Below are 15,579 nucleotides of genomic sequence, written 5' to 3'. Positions count from 1 at the left end.
TTAGGTGATCCACCTGCCTCAGCCTCCCAAAAGACTGGGATTCCAAGCGTAAGCCACCACACCCAGCCTGGGCTATTGGGTTAAATGATCTTTGCCTCACTGTCCTCAGCTTTAAAATATGGCCAGCCATAGGGTGGCTGTAGAAATGAATGAAGGAATGTCAGTAATAAACTTAGTGTACCTTACAATTAGTGGTTCCTCAATAAATATTAACTGTAGCGGTTAATTCTATTAGTGGTCTCTCAAGTAAACTACAAAAAGCTACAGGCAGGGTCTGTGTGCCATACTGAGGTGGACCACCCTACAAAGGAATGTAAGATGCTTCCCATTATTCATAATGAAGCCAATTGCATATGATTGGCTGCTGTTTGAGATGGGGAAGGGAATATAGGGGATGAAAAGGTCAAGTCGGCATCCATTTTGTATTGCACGATAGTATGGTACTATAAATATAATGAATGATTAATGCTAATTGGCTGTCTCTGTGACTGCCCTTAAATCACTACCAGCTGCCCCTTGAAAGCTATTTCACAAGGCTCAGAAAAGAGAAGTCGTTTCTACTAGTAACACACAACAGCATCCCAAATTATATTTGCCTAGCCCTATATTTTATCAGTATTTCTCAGGATAAATTCCCAATTATACTCAAAAGAAGATTGAAAGGAAGACGCCTGTGATAGCTATACCTATATTTATCTACATGTGTATGTATTTGCATGCATTTTCATGTCTGCATCTATGTCTTTATATATAACTTAATCCAGGGAATTTGAGGAGAAAAACTTCAGTTTTTCTGTTTTCAGTTATTCTGGTGCACTGAGATAAAAATGTGATGCTTCAATATGACTTTTTGCTTCTTCAGTTCTGCAAGCAGGAATGTTTCTAACATTTATCATTCAATAGCTTCTCAGGGTCTGGAAGAATGGTTTGTGGTACTGGGCACATATTAGAATCACCTGGGGACCATTTAAACTAGCACTAATGTGCAATGTCCGTACTTCTCTCCTGATCTTTAGGTGCCAGAGGACACTGGACTTCTTAAAAGCTCCCCTGGGAGTTCTAATAGGCAGCCAGTTTTGAAAGCCTCTGACCCAGTTTAGAGTCATGCTAATAATCAGAGTCAATTGTGCAAAACTCAATCTTTAAGTATTACCTTAATCTGAAACTCAGTTATTCCTTCTACTTCGGGCAATCTTTAGTTTTCCAACCAATAAAGGATTTCACTGTTATTTTTCTTTTCTCCAATCCACGTCTAGACTATAAATGTGCACCAGGATTTCTCTCAGTGAAATGATTTTTCAAATCTATAGATTTTACATACTCAAACATGTTGTTTCCTTGGACAACATGGATTTTTCTAAACAGACTTGTTATGTGCTCGGCCACTTTATGAAAACAATTCACCGACAGAAATTGAAGATGGCATCAAATGCATATTGAGTCGATCATTCCTAGAATATTAAAGTTAAAATCAGCACAAAGTAAATTGCAGTCAGCCCTGGGAAGATGTGCAAAAATATACAAAACCTCCTTAAAACTAATTTCTTTAAGTCATTGTGTGCCCCTTAGAGGTTTATCTGCTTAAAACACAATGACTCATTTGCGTAAACAGATTGCAAATAATTTGTGTGTAAAATTGAATAGAACCAAGTACATACAAACACCTACACCCACACGGAACTGTGTGTATATAAAACCTATGAGATCTGAATAAAGGACATGGTTTGTATCAATGTCAATTTCCTGGTTGTGATACTACACTGTAGTTTTGAAAGATGTCACCATTGTGGGAAACAAAATGAAGGGTTCAGGATAATTCATAATCTCTATTATTTCTTACAATTTCATGTGAACCTACAATTTTCTCAAAATACAAAGTGAAAAAAAAAAGAGAGAGGGAGAGACTCCTTTAAAGAAGATTGGCAGATGACATAAGACTTGGATTTGAATTTAAATTTCACAAAACACAGAGAGCCCTGGACTCCACATTGTTCCTTATCAATTCTAGTTCTCCAAACTACTTCAATTTCATATGCAGAATATATGTAACATTTACTCAGTAATATTTACTCTACAGTGTTCCCATTTCAAAATTTGCTGTGGCATCTAAATCAGACCTCTGGCCATTAGTTATGATGCAAAAGAACTGTAGTCTTCAGTACTTATGTCTTCGGTTTCACGGTCTCTCCTTCTCTCCCCACCCTTATCTTATTATTTCTTTGCCTTACTTTCTAAATGCCCTCTTAATTCTATTTTGTTTCCATTCTTAGATTTTGCTTTTGCAAATTCTTCTTACTGTGTTCTCTGTAGATTAGAACCTTCTATTACACAGATCTTACATAAACTGCTCACTTTCCTCATCTTATTCTAAATTTCATTCCATCACTGCCAGGGATTGAATATCAAGAAGTGTTGGTACAAATACAACCACCTCAATTTTCTATTAGTTGCTCTAAATTGTTTTAGGGATTACAAATCTTCCATCCCCCCCTCCTTAGTGATTTGGCATTTTAATTTTTTTATCTGATTAATTCAATTTTCTTTTTCTTCTTTTAACTTTTATTTTAGGCTCAGGGGTACATGTGCAAGTATGTTATATGGGTAAACTCTTGTCACAGAAGTTTGTTGTACAGATTATTCCATCACCCATGTACTAAGCCTGGTACTCATTAGTTATTTTTCCTGATCCTCTCCCTCCTCCCACCTTCCACCCTCAAGTAGGTCCCAGTATCTGTTGTTTCCCTCTTTGTGTTCATGTGTTCTCATCATTTAGCTCCCACTTATAAGTGAGAACATGTGGTATTGGCTTTTCTGTTCCTGTGTTGGTTTCCTAAGGATGATGGCCTCCAGTGCCAACTATGTTCCCGCAAAGGAGATGATCTTTTTCTTTTTTGTGGCTGTATAGTATTCCATGGCGTGTATGTACCGTATTTTCTTTATATAGTCTACCAGTGATGAGCATTTAGGTTAATTCTATGTTTTTGTGATTGTCAATAGTGCTGCAGTGAACATTTGCATGCATGTGTCTTTATGGCAGAATGATGTATATCTCTTTGGGAATATATCCAGTAATGGGATTGCAGGGTCAAATGGTATTTCTGTTCTTAGCTCTTTGAGGAATTGCCACACTGCTGTTCACAATGGTTGAACTAATTTACACCCCCACCAACAGTGTATGAGTATTCACTTTTCTCTGCAACCTTGCCAGTACCTGCTATTTTTTTCTTTTTAATAAAATACTCATTCTGCCTGGTGTGAGATGATACTTCATTGTGGTTTTGGTTTGCATTTCTCTAATGATCAGTGATATTGGGCTTTGTTTTATATGCTTCTTGGCAACATGTATGTCTTCTTTTGAAAAGTGTGTGTTCATGTCCTTTGCCCACTTTTTAATGAGATTTTTTTCTTGTATATTTAAGTTCCTTATCGATGCTGGATGCTGGATATAAGACCTTTGTTAGATGCATAATTTGCAAATATTTTCTCCCATTCTCTAGTTTGTCCATTTACTCTGTTGACAGTTTCTTTTGCGATGAAGAAGCCCTTAAGTTTAATTAGATCCTATTTGCCAACTTTTACTTTTGTTGTGATTGCTTTTGGTGTCTTCGATCTGACATTTTTAGACACACACACACACACACACACACACACACACACACTTGGATTTTTCCAAGCACTGTTACGTGACCATCTTCACAGTAATGATGAAGTGAGTGGCAAAATCCTTACTTTGGGTGGGAATACCAAGGCAGAGAAAGGATAGGCAGGCACACTCTCTGTGTTTCCGCACAAGAGAGGGCACAATTTTTATTTTTATTTTTTTTAGACAGGGTCTCATTCTGTCATCCAGGTTGGAGCTCAATCATGTGATCATAGCTCAGTGCAGCCAATACCTTGTGAGCTCAAGTGATTCTCCTGCCTCAGCCAACCAAGTAGCTGGGACTACAGGTGTGCACTACCATGTCCCGCTAATTTGCCATTTTTTTTGCAGAGATGGAGTCTCTTTATGTTGCCCAGGTGGGCACCAAGTGATCCTCCTTCCTCAGCCTCCCAAAGTGCTGGGATTGCAGGTGTGAGCCATCATGCCTGGTCTCTTACTCTTTTTAAAAATTTTTCTTGTATCCCCTACAGCTTTTTCTCCTTTGATATCATGCTCCATCAATGGGAGGTATATGTAAAAGTTGTCTCCAATTTACAACAAAGTCGTATTCTCAGGACTCATTTGTGTAAAAAAATACCTCCACAATGGAAACAATACTAAAAATATTTCTTGGGTTTTCAGTCCCTGCCAGGACATTCCACTGGCCCTAAGAATATGTTTACCCTGTGGTGTAGCTCAAGAAGTAAAAGAATGTGAAGGAAGTTGGATTCTTATTGCAACCTTCAAGCCCGATCTCTGGGTCAGTAGCCCCAGCCTCTCTGATCTTTGATGAAGAATGGAGGTTGGAGACCAGCGTGAGGTGCCCAAGCTGTGCAGCTGATTGGCTGGGTGAAGCCTCAGACAATGAGTGGATAAGAACTCCCAGGAAAACTTCCAGGAAATTCAGGCCTCAGGGACTGGGAAGAATCAAGCCTGGGGCCACTTGCATGGGAGCTCATGCTGTAAGGTGGTGGCAGCAGCCATTGAAAGAAATCAAAATATTTCACCCCCAAATAACCCTTGTTTGACATATTTAGAGATGGCTGTTCAGAGGGACTGCAAATAACAGCCCTACAAAGCTGTCTTTTGTGGGGGAAATTTGCATCTGTAGATGTAGAGAAAATCGGCATTGACGCATTGCTGCAGCCAGGCTTTCTCTGACACCCAATCCCTGCCCTCGTGTCTGGATCTAGGAAAAATTAACTAAAAGCCTGACACTTTTAAGGTCTGAAAGAAACAGTCACCATCTCTTCTCTCTAAAGGCTGTGACCTGGGAGTTTTCATCTGTATAACAAAACCACCTTTGCTAGTCAGGACTTCTCTTCTCTCCCTCCCATAAATTGTGTTGCCAAGATCCAAGCCCCCATTCTTTCTGTAACCTCAAGATGGCATAAAAGCATCAAGCAATCCTCCACTGATAGCCTTGATAGGCTGCTTCCATATCTCTACTATTGTGAATAGTGCTGCGATAAACATGTATCTTTTTCATATAATGATTACTTTTTCTCTAGGTAGATACCCAGTAGTGGGACTGCTAGGTCAAATTGTAGTTGTATTTTTAGTTCTTTGAGAAATCTCCATACTGTTTTCCATCGAGGTCATGTTAATTTACATTACAACCAACAGCTTATAAGTGGTCCCTATATACACAATGGAATATTATTCACCCATAAACAAGAATGCAATCATGTCTTTTGCAGCAACATGGATGGAATGGAGGCCATTATCTTAATTGAAATGATGCAGACACAAAAAGACAAATGCCACACCTTCTCATTTATAATTGGAAACTAAATAATGTGTACACATGGACATAGAATGTAGAATAATGACAATAAACACTTGGAAGGGTGGGAGGGTCAGAGGATGGGAGAGTAGGAGGAAAGAGAAATTACTTAATGGGCACAATATATATTATTTCGGTGAATACCCTAAAAGCCTTTATTTCTTACGCTTGTTTTTCCTTAGGCATTTTTTCCAGTTCATCAGCAGTTATGGGTCAATTGCACGTCAAAGTGGGGATGTACAAGCCTCTCAAAACTCTACTTAGACAATGGAGATGTAAAGGCTTATAGTATAGTACGTAGTATTGAAAAACAATTGAGTAGTATTGAAATACAGATGAATGCTTATTGGCATTGCATATATCTATAATTTTAGGAGTAAATATTGGTGGCAAAAGAAAAACAGCTTAAAATTGTATATCATTGACTTAATATACCACTAAAACCATCAGGAGTTACAATTGTAAACATGATGATAGAAATCTAAAGTGTTGGTTGTCAAACTCAAATATACTTTCATTAGGATGAAGTTCTGTCTTGTTAACATTTACCAGACCTCAAATTCCATTAACACTGACATGGAAAGAGAGCTTTTGAATCTCCCTGGCAGCAGGAACTGTCCATTTTTCTTCTTAAATTCAGTAAAGTTTCTTTTCTTTTCTTTTCTTTTAATTTTGGAGACAGGGCCTTGCTATGTTGCCCAGGCTGGTCTCAAACATTCAGGACTGAAGTGATCCTTTAAATTCAGTCTCCCGAGTAGCTGAGCTGAGACAACAGGTGCATGCCACTGTGCCCAACAAAAATGTTTCTTTAAGAAATAAATGAGTCGACTCCTTGGTCTGGTTTATGGATACTTTATTATTGAACCAGTTTGTACAAACTCTAACATAAAAATAATGAGTCACAGAATATCAAGACTGTTTACAATATTTTTTTGTTTTTTACAAAACATTTTTACAAGATTACTTCTCTCTAAATAACATGACAGACATACACAAAAATCCAACATTTTTTATTACATACATAAATAAATATTGACTTTAAATGACCACTGTAAGGGACATGAATTCTACAGATAAGAAGGTAGCAGTTTTGTTATCTGCACACTACAATATAATTAAGTAAAGGAGAAAAATAACTTTATATAGACCTCTGTTAATCACTCCATAAATCATATAACTCACTAAAATATTCAGTAGAGGTAAGACAGTCATGAGAATCTTCTCCGTACCTGACACCGAGTCTGGAAATGCAAAATCACAGGTTAAGAGACAACATCTTTATATATCTGTTTATATCTTATAATAAACTTTAAAGTACATGCAACAGATATTTAGCCATTGTGTTCTGCCTATAATATGAAAATTTATATAATAAGTTTTAGAGTTATTTGCAACCATAGAAATGAGTAAACTTGAAAACCCATGGCATAAGAAAGGGCATTAAATAAATAAGACAATATCACAAATGACATTTACAGACACATAGGGCAAAATTAGTATTTGTACTTGTATGATACAGACACGAGTCAAAATTCTGTCTTTTAATCAAGTTGTTTAGTGGACATAAAAGACACAGTTTAGGCTTTTGAAGTCAACCATAATAACTTCTTAGCTGTCCCTTAGTTTTTGGGACTTGCTCTAGAAATTTACTGGGTTTCTTATAAACGGCAAATTCTCATCTATTCAGTAAAGATCATTCTCTAGCAATGGTGCTCAACCAGAGGTACCATCCCTCAAGGGGTAGCTGGCAATATCTGGAGACATTTTTAGTTGTCTCAACTTGGGGAAGGGTGCAACTGGCATCTGGTGAGGAGAAAGTGTGGATGCTACTAAAAACTTACAGTGCACAAGACAAACTCCCACAACAGAGAACTATCCGGCCCCAAAAGTCAACAGTGTTGAGGTTGAGATGAACCTCTGTAAACAGTCGGCTATGTATCTAAGGTTTTCAGGACACAGATGTATTTCTAATCTTTGAAATTCATTTAATACACATTACAAAAAATTACCTGCCATAAACCTTATCTTCTCTACTATGTCATATTAAAACAGTGAATGACTGAAAAGAGCACATGTTGGTTTGCAAACATCATTCTATGGAGTTTCAGGTAGAAAAACAGGGTAACACAGATAAATTCATCATTAAGGAGCAAATCTTGTAAATAAAAATAATGCATGTAACTGCAATGTATATCAAATTAACCACCTGTATTTGATGACAATATTTTTGATGAGCTCAATTTTTTAAACAGTCAATACTATTACTGGATATATTTTTCTCACATTAGAGAAATGAATCTAATTTCAATAAAATATATTACAGAATTAGGCACCAAAACTATGTTTGTTAAAAAGCATAGATTTTATCCTTTATTAGAGCAATCACATTTTTAAAATTCAAAAAATTATAACTATATTTTTGATCATTTGAATAATAGTGGAGCTTATTAAAATCCATAACAGAAACACATGTTTTTTATTAGCCCATTAAGAGCATTTTTCTTCCAATAACACCAATAGAATTTAAATTATTTATTTATATCAAAATTAGAAGCCCATAAGAGTTGCTTTAGATTTTTTTAAGGGAGATGTATGCTTCAGAATCACCATCTGAACTAAAAATATCTGTCCAATGTCTAATACCCAGACAAAAGAAGCATGATTAAATTTTATAAAATTAAATTTATGTAATAATTTAATAATATTTTGTATCTATGTATAGACTCCCAGCATTTTTAACTATGCAATAGTACAGAAATTTGCTGGCATAAACATTTGGATTTGCTCATGACAAGTTCATGTAAAAGATAAATGGATAGCCAACGATGAAAAATTTTAATTTTTGAAATTTTAAGAACTTGAAATTCAGGTGCTGGTAATGGCACCAGAAGAAAACATAGTTTTGGAGAAGCTATCTATGGTATCCATTTATTCAAGCTTAGGGATGTTTTCAAATGAAGACTGTTTTCTATTTTTGCCACTCTAAAATTCTTAGAACCAGGTAATTTCACAACTCAATGCGACAAATCCATCCCAGCCTGTGACAGGAGCTGCAGCGAACCATTCAGGACCAACATGAACTTTCATTCTGAGGTGTCCAATTTATGTTACTTGTACAAAGCTGCAAAATATTCCTGGAATATCCACTTTTTAAATAGTTTAACATACAGGAAATCGGTTTCAATATCTATTATCAGGTATCCATGTTTATAAATGTGTTTCCTAAAGACATGCATCAACATCAGAAAAGTTATTTTCTCTGCATTTTAATTTGCATCTGTCTTTAGACACTGCAGTGAGGCCCCGTGGAGTACAGTGACTTCTGAGTTATCCACTCTTCCCAGGAATGGCCAGGCATCTGCATGAATTCAGGAAACAGTAAAACAACAAGAAGCAAGTACCATTGTCTAAACCTAAGGATAATGTTACTGATTTTCTTCCTGTTTTACTTAGGTAGGTAAAGACATGTGGACACCTTTTCTTTTACAGTGTTTAATTTTGATAAATTGCTTTTTTCTCAGAATCAGCACTGATGGGAAAAATATATTATCCTTATGACCTTTAAAAGAGCTGTATCTTTACTCACCATTGGTGAGCTATGAAAACGATTTCTCCATGGATTCATGCTCAAGGTATATTCATGTATATGCATGTGTCTGTGTATATGTATGTATATGTACATATATTTGCATATATACACACATGCATTTATAATTATATAGACATGCATATCTATGCACATTTCAAACCATGTATGTGAGTATTCCTTCAAGAAAAAAACAGTATTAAATTAAACTTCTCTTTCTTTTAGGTTGTTACAATATACACTACAACACTCTATATTGATAACAGGTTTTGACTTAAGTTCATGCTACAAGGCACTAATCTGTAGCATAAAAAATTTCCAAAAAGTAAAATATAATAGATTTGAAAGTATATGGGTGAATTAAATACAAATAACTGTCCTCTAACAATCAAAGGCCTTTTTCAAACATTACCAATAATATTCTAGGATACAAAGACCTTTCTTTGATTAAGAAAAGGCAAACCTCTGCCAAGATTTAAACATGCTCGATAGTTGGGATTTTTTCATTTGAAGCAAGAAGTTTTGTGAATTTTCAGACGGTGAAACAAAAGTGCAGCAAAAGCTATTATCCGCACTGAGGAAAATAAGGGAAAATATAAATAAGATAACATATCAGGAAAATCTCTCGCATAATAGGATCAAATATTAAAAGGCATCCCCAAGAAAAAATTTTCATTTCTCCAAGGCAAAATCTGGTTAGCGGCTCATTTCATTGAGTTCCTCTGGCTTGGGTGTCTTTTGTCAATCATAATTTATAGAGGGAACATTCATTTACCTTTTCATAAAGAGCAGCATAAGGTACTTAAAGTAGGAGCATTTTTAGATTTAAATTCCCTGGTATATTTTAGATTACACATTTTCATTTAAAAATCACCTAGGATAAAAATGATCTTAGGAAAGATTCGAATAAACAAAGCTGTATAATCTTAGTTGATTTTTCATATCGAATCAATAATTTAGTCAAAAATATATTTTTGTTGATTAGATTTATGCTTAGTGTTATGTGTGAATTTTGTATTTGTTACTTTACTTTTTAGGGCAGAGTTTAGTGCTCCAAATTCAGGGAAAACTGAGCTCTGTTGTAATTCAATAGAAATGAGCGACACCATACATGGAAACAAAATTTAGCATTAAACAGGCCTGTTCTTCCTTTTCTCCATGCTTGTAGGGAACTAGTGTCTGTCTTCACCAATCTACTGTTTCTCACTCATCTCCAGATGCATCCATGATTGACAGGAGTTCTTCCTGCACTAAAGTCACATAGGAGAGTCTGGGCCTCTGAGCAGTTAGTTCCCACTGCCTCTGGAAGTGTGCATGTCTCGTGGCCAAGGTTCAACAAGCTTACACATCTGTGCAATTTCAAAAAATCTTTTTGAACAGTTTAGTATCTTTCTGGAGAAGCCTTGTAATGATGTGGATGATGATGCTTAAGATGAGATCCTAAAAAGTGACAAAATATATCAGTCACATCCATTTATATGTATTAAATAAATGACAGAATTACCTTTATTTGTAGAAAAGGCACGAGACCCTGGCAAATATTCCTTCCTATGACCATGTCTTTCCTATTCTGAATCTGAATGTACAATCACACTCTTTCTCTCCTTTTCCTGTTTTTCTCTTCCTCTTTGATGCCTTCCCAAACCATATAACAAGAAAAAAGACAAGCTCCTTTCCTTAAGCTCACACTTATCCAGTCAAACAATAATCCTTTTGTATTTGCTCAAGGAAGTTTTAAAAATTATCAAATACTTTTGTTAAATGGAATTTCTATGATGGAATATCAGAAAAGCATTTATCCAACAAAAATGTTAGAGGCTATCAAGCTCTCCCATTGTGATAGTTTTTGTTTTTCTTCAAATTATAAGCATACCAAGTTATCAATTATAAGCATACCAATCTATCATTTAAAAAAACCAGAGTTAAAACTATGACTAATTCTCAATGTTATATCCACACACTAATCATCAGACAATTTTTTAAAAAATTTAAGCTAGAAAATAAAGTAAAAGAAGTACATAATTTAAAAATCAGCAAGAGGCTGTTTTGAAAATCTAGATGACAATTATCTTTTTAAATTTTACTTGATTTAGCAATAAATGAAGTAGGTGGACTTGGGTCATATCATGAAGAAAATTCATGACATTTATTACAGTAATATCTATGTAACAAGAACATAAGTTCCTTAGTAAAATATTATTTCCTATATTGTGATATTTGAAAATCTTGATTTAAAAATATTTCAGATTGATATGAGACTACAGATTTTTTTCCCATATGCACTTATGGTTTAAAAGACAAGGAAAAAAGCATGCATTATATAGGGAAAAGTGCAAGGAAGGAAAAAAACAAAGGATAGGGGAAAGGAGAAAAGAAGAGAGGGAAGGAAGGAGGGAGGGAGACAGGATGGAGAAAGGAAACAAGGAAGGAGTAAAGAAAGGGAGAAAAGGGGGGAAGAGGAAGGGAGGGAGAAGAAAACAATTAAGCATCAACTATGCAATGTATACTACAGGTGCCTGGAATAGAATCTAGTAAGTCGGTACAAACAGGGAGAAAGAATTTCAGATGATGACAATTTCCCTATCTCATAGAAACCTGTAATAGTGTATTTATTTGTTTTCATTTTCCAGCAAGATTTTTCTCTATGTCCACAAGACCTGACAGGATGGCTTAATGCCCTGGCACCCCACTCACTGTGCGCTGAAGAGGGTGGGAGCTCTGGCGTCCGGAACTTCTTGATGGTGGCCAGCCCCTCCCCTCCTGGGGTCAGCACTTTCACTTCCAGTCGGTAAAGTGTAGATGGTCTCAGATTGGGCACTGTTAGGACATAGTGATCCTAAGGGGACAATATAAAAGAGGATGCTCACCGACAACCTTTTGGAGACAATGTGCAATGCATAGAGAGCCTAGAATAGTTTTTTTCCCACCGGAGAATATCATACACAGGCAAGTTTGGTTGCTTTGTAAAGGCACAGTTTAATTTATAGGCTATTCCTCATTTGTGGGGGTTCTCTGTCATATGGTTTCTTAGCACCTCACTCAATTCTTGGCAGCCTAAGACACTCAGGGTTCACTCCTGGGATTTTATTTATTTTTTTAATTCCTTAACATAAGACTTTCCCATGGTTTAAAGTCTTCAGCTGCACATCTTGTGATGTGAACTCTTGATAATCCAAATTTCAGTGAATAAGCCAACTGTTTTTCTTAAAACACAATATCTGTCAATGCCCATAACTGAAAATGTTTATTTTTATGCCAATACATTCTTCTCAAAACTCAATAAAACCTAGTACATTTATAGGATAACTACTCTCTAATTCCATGGAGTTTTTCCTTCTGAGATTTAAGTTGTGTTTCTTTCCCTCACCGCCACCCGTTTTTGGATTTTGTAATGGTAGTTGGCTATTCTAAGGGCATTTTCAGAGAGGGCAAAATCTCACACATGATTTTTTTTTTGAAGCCAAGGAATTAAGTGGCCTAGAAGACAGGCCAGCTCATTATAGTCTCGAGACAAATTTGAAGTTGGGGGGAAGACAGACAAACAACAAGCTTCTTTTAGCTATTCCCGCCCTCCCCAGTTCAACACTTCAAACAGGGCATGTCCACTGGGACCAGAGAGACATGAGGTTAACAAAGATAGAAGAAAATGGCTCAATCACTTATATACAAGATAGGGTAAGGTCTTTTCATGAGTTGGCTCTAGCCATCAAACTTTACCTAGATGGCAGCTTATGCTACTTCTTGGCTATGCAGTCACATTTGTGATGTGTTAATGCTTGTAAAAGATACACTCAGAAGAAGAAAATGCAAAAAAATAAGACTCAATAGTACAGCACACAGAATGACAGAGGTAGCCACCTCTGAAGGTCAGTAAAAAGGAGCAGTAGATACCAATGACACGGACATAGTACAAGAGTTGGGACCTATGGAAGGCAGGATCTGGGACTGTGAAATAATGCCATTGGACAGGCTGTTCTGTCTGCTTTCCGTAGTGACCTCAGCCCAAGTCACTTGAAACCCAGTCATGGGCTGATAGAGATTGGCCTTGGCCATCTTCCAAGAAAAGTGACCGGTGATGTTCACATCCTGGACGATGAATGAAGCGGAAAGGTTCTCAGGCTTAGCTAGCACCTTAGAAAGAACATGACCTGCAGCAATGCAAGAAGGAAAACCAGGATTAGGTGACTGGAGAAGGTGTGCCCAAGGGATCCATTGTAGGAATTTTCAGCGGCCAGTCTATGGGATGATATTAATAGAAGCAATGTGACCTTGTTCTTTAAACATGGGTTCAGACAATCACCCCTTTAACATATGGGGATAGGTTGAGTAGGAATCTCCTCACTCCAACTTTGTACTAAATGCTTCTTCCAGTCTTTTGGGGATCATTTTTAGAATGCTCCTTTGAAGATGGAAGCAGGAGAGCAGTTTAGACCCTGGCAAGACTTAACTATTTCTTAAAGAATAGTGTTGACTGCACTGAGAAGGTAAATATTAAAGCTGTTAGAAGAGTTATTAAATCCAAGGCTTTTTTTTTTTTTTTTTTTTTTAGAGGTGGGATCTTGCTATGTTGCCCATGCTGGTCTGGAACTCCAGGGCTCAAGTGATTCTCCCATCTCAGCCTCTCAAAGTACTGGGATTTCAGGCATGAGCCACCATGCCTGGCCAAATCCAGGGCATTTAAGAGTTTTTCCCACTGCGAGACAGGGGCTTTGGCAAGGAGAGGGGATGGAAGGTACAGATGTGAGATTTGCTAGGTTGGCATGGAAAGTGTGTGAGTATAACCCACACAGCAAAAGGGTGGGAAAAAAATGAAAGAATTATATCAAACTTTCTCAAAACACAAACGGTATCTAAATGTTTGCCTTCATTTCCAAAGGGATAACATTGCTATCAAAGGACACCTTTCCAAAGCTGTTAGGCTTCAAAATAACACATTCATTCCTACATATCTTCCCTCCACATTGGGCCATCATAACACAACTTAGAAATAGAGGCACTTTTGGTTTTTATGGTCTTGTGAAACGCAGTTTGGCAAGGTTTGCAAAGCACTGCTGACACCTTAGACCTAGATGTACAAGTCCTTCAGGTGATAACGTACCTGCTTCACCATGGCAGACAACAGGCTGGTGGCTCTTCCCCTTAAGAGCAGAGCATGGTGGAGTAGTGAAGAAAACAGCTTCTGCCTTGGAGTGACCTTTTGGCCATATTGGTTGGACAGTCACCTTATACTTGCAGGAAAATGACAGATTTTGAAGAATTATATAATTTTCCTAGAGCAAGAGAAAGAGAATTATGCTAGCAATAAATCTCATTAGGGATTAAACAACACTGGCAAGAATTGAAATCATATTCCATCCAACAAGGATGTTTGCCTATATAGTGTGTGCAATATGGCTTTTATAAAAAGTACAAAGCACATACTGTCCACATTTTGATTAATGACAATTGTGAAACAGTCCCATGGCTGCAGGATATGCCTTCTAGAATTAAACAGTATTGTAATAATTCCTCATCAAAGCAGGCTACTTCTAAGGTCACAATCAGCATTTTTGAGTTGGTAGCAGTGCAGGTAGTGGTGTAAAGCTGTAAATACAAATCTAACTTTTTCAGTTAAAAATAAACTAATTCAGGCTTCTCTGAGACATAGAATTAGTTTATATGTAAGTTTTTCTGTTAAAAAATGATGATGCTCTTTAGCAATGTAATTTTTCCCTTTTTTGGAGTGCTGTTACAGTTTTCTGCCACAATGTTGTGACTAAATATAAATAAAAGAAAGAGGCTGAACGGTAACAAGTCGGGGCTAAGAATATAACTTTATGATAATGTAAAAAGATGACATTTGCTGTGATAACAGGTGTGTATCTCCATTTCTTTTATATTTGGCTAAGTGGCACCTATCCATTCTGTTTTGTATTTACCAATTCTTAATGTATATGTATAAAAGTGAAGATGGATAGCTGGGCATGGTGACTCGTGTCATAGTCCTAGCTACTTGAGAGGCTGAGGTGGGAGGATTGCTTGAACTCAGGAGTTTGTGACAAGCTTAGGCAACATAGTGAGACTCCATGGTTTTTATGTGTGTGTTAGTGTGTGTGTGTGTGTGTGTGTGTGTTTAGTTATTTTAAGAGAGAAAAAAAGGTACAGATGGAATATCTCTGGTACTTATTGGATGATGGGTAGGGGATCTTGCTAGAAAGCAGCAGGGTTGACGGGAAAAACATGAGACAAGAATTAAAATAAAAACTGAGGCTTGAGTGATTTACTTAAGTGAGGAGTGGAAGTGGCTGCAGGTGACACAGCACTGAATGTTCAAAAGAGATGGGGAGTGACTCCACGCGTGCTGGCCCTTCATCCAGATGGTGACAGGAGATGGGGTGAACCCAACTCTGCAGCCAGTTAGCACAAACAGTGAATAGGAAATAAATCAGTCTGGACAATGCAAGCCCAACCCAAGCCCAAGCCAGGGCCACCATGTCTCTTTGGGAGTCTCAATTGCTTTTCTTTGGAAATAAATCTGCTCTTTATATGGGACTGTATTGGAATCCAAGGTTAGCTATTAAGGATCCT

The 15,579-nt window shown here is 36.9% G+C and overlaps 1 pseudogene; it reads right to left on the bottom strand.

Annotated features, from left to right (window-relative positions):
• Positions 1-10,253: 10,253 nt before the first annotated feature.
• LOC129025955 (anosmin-1-like) overlaps positions 10,254-15,579 on the bottom strand; it is a 184,445-nt pseudogene continuing 179,119 nt past the window's right edge.

The sequence above is a fragment of the Pongo pygmaeus genome, chromosome Y (assembly GCF_028885625.2).
Source record: "Pongo pygmaeus isolate AG05252 chromosome Y, NHGRI_mPonPyg2-v2.0_pri, whole genome shotgun sequence".
NCBI classification, from domain to species: domain Eukaryota; kingdom Metazoa; phylum Chordata; class Mammalia; order Primates; family Hominidae; genus Pongo; species Pongo pygmaeus.
The sequence above is the reverse complement of the archived record's forward strand: the minus strand, read 5'-3'. Positions and strand labels throughout refer to the sequence as shown.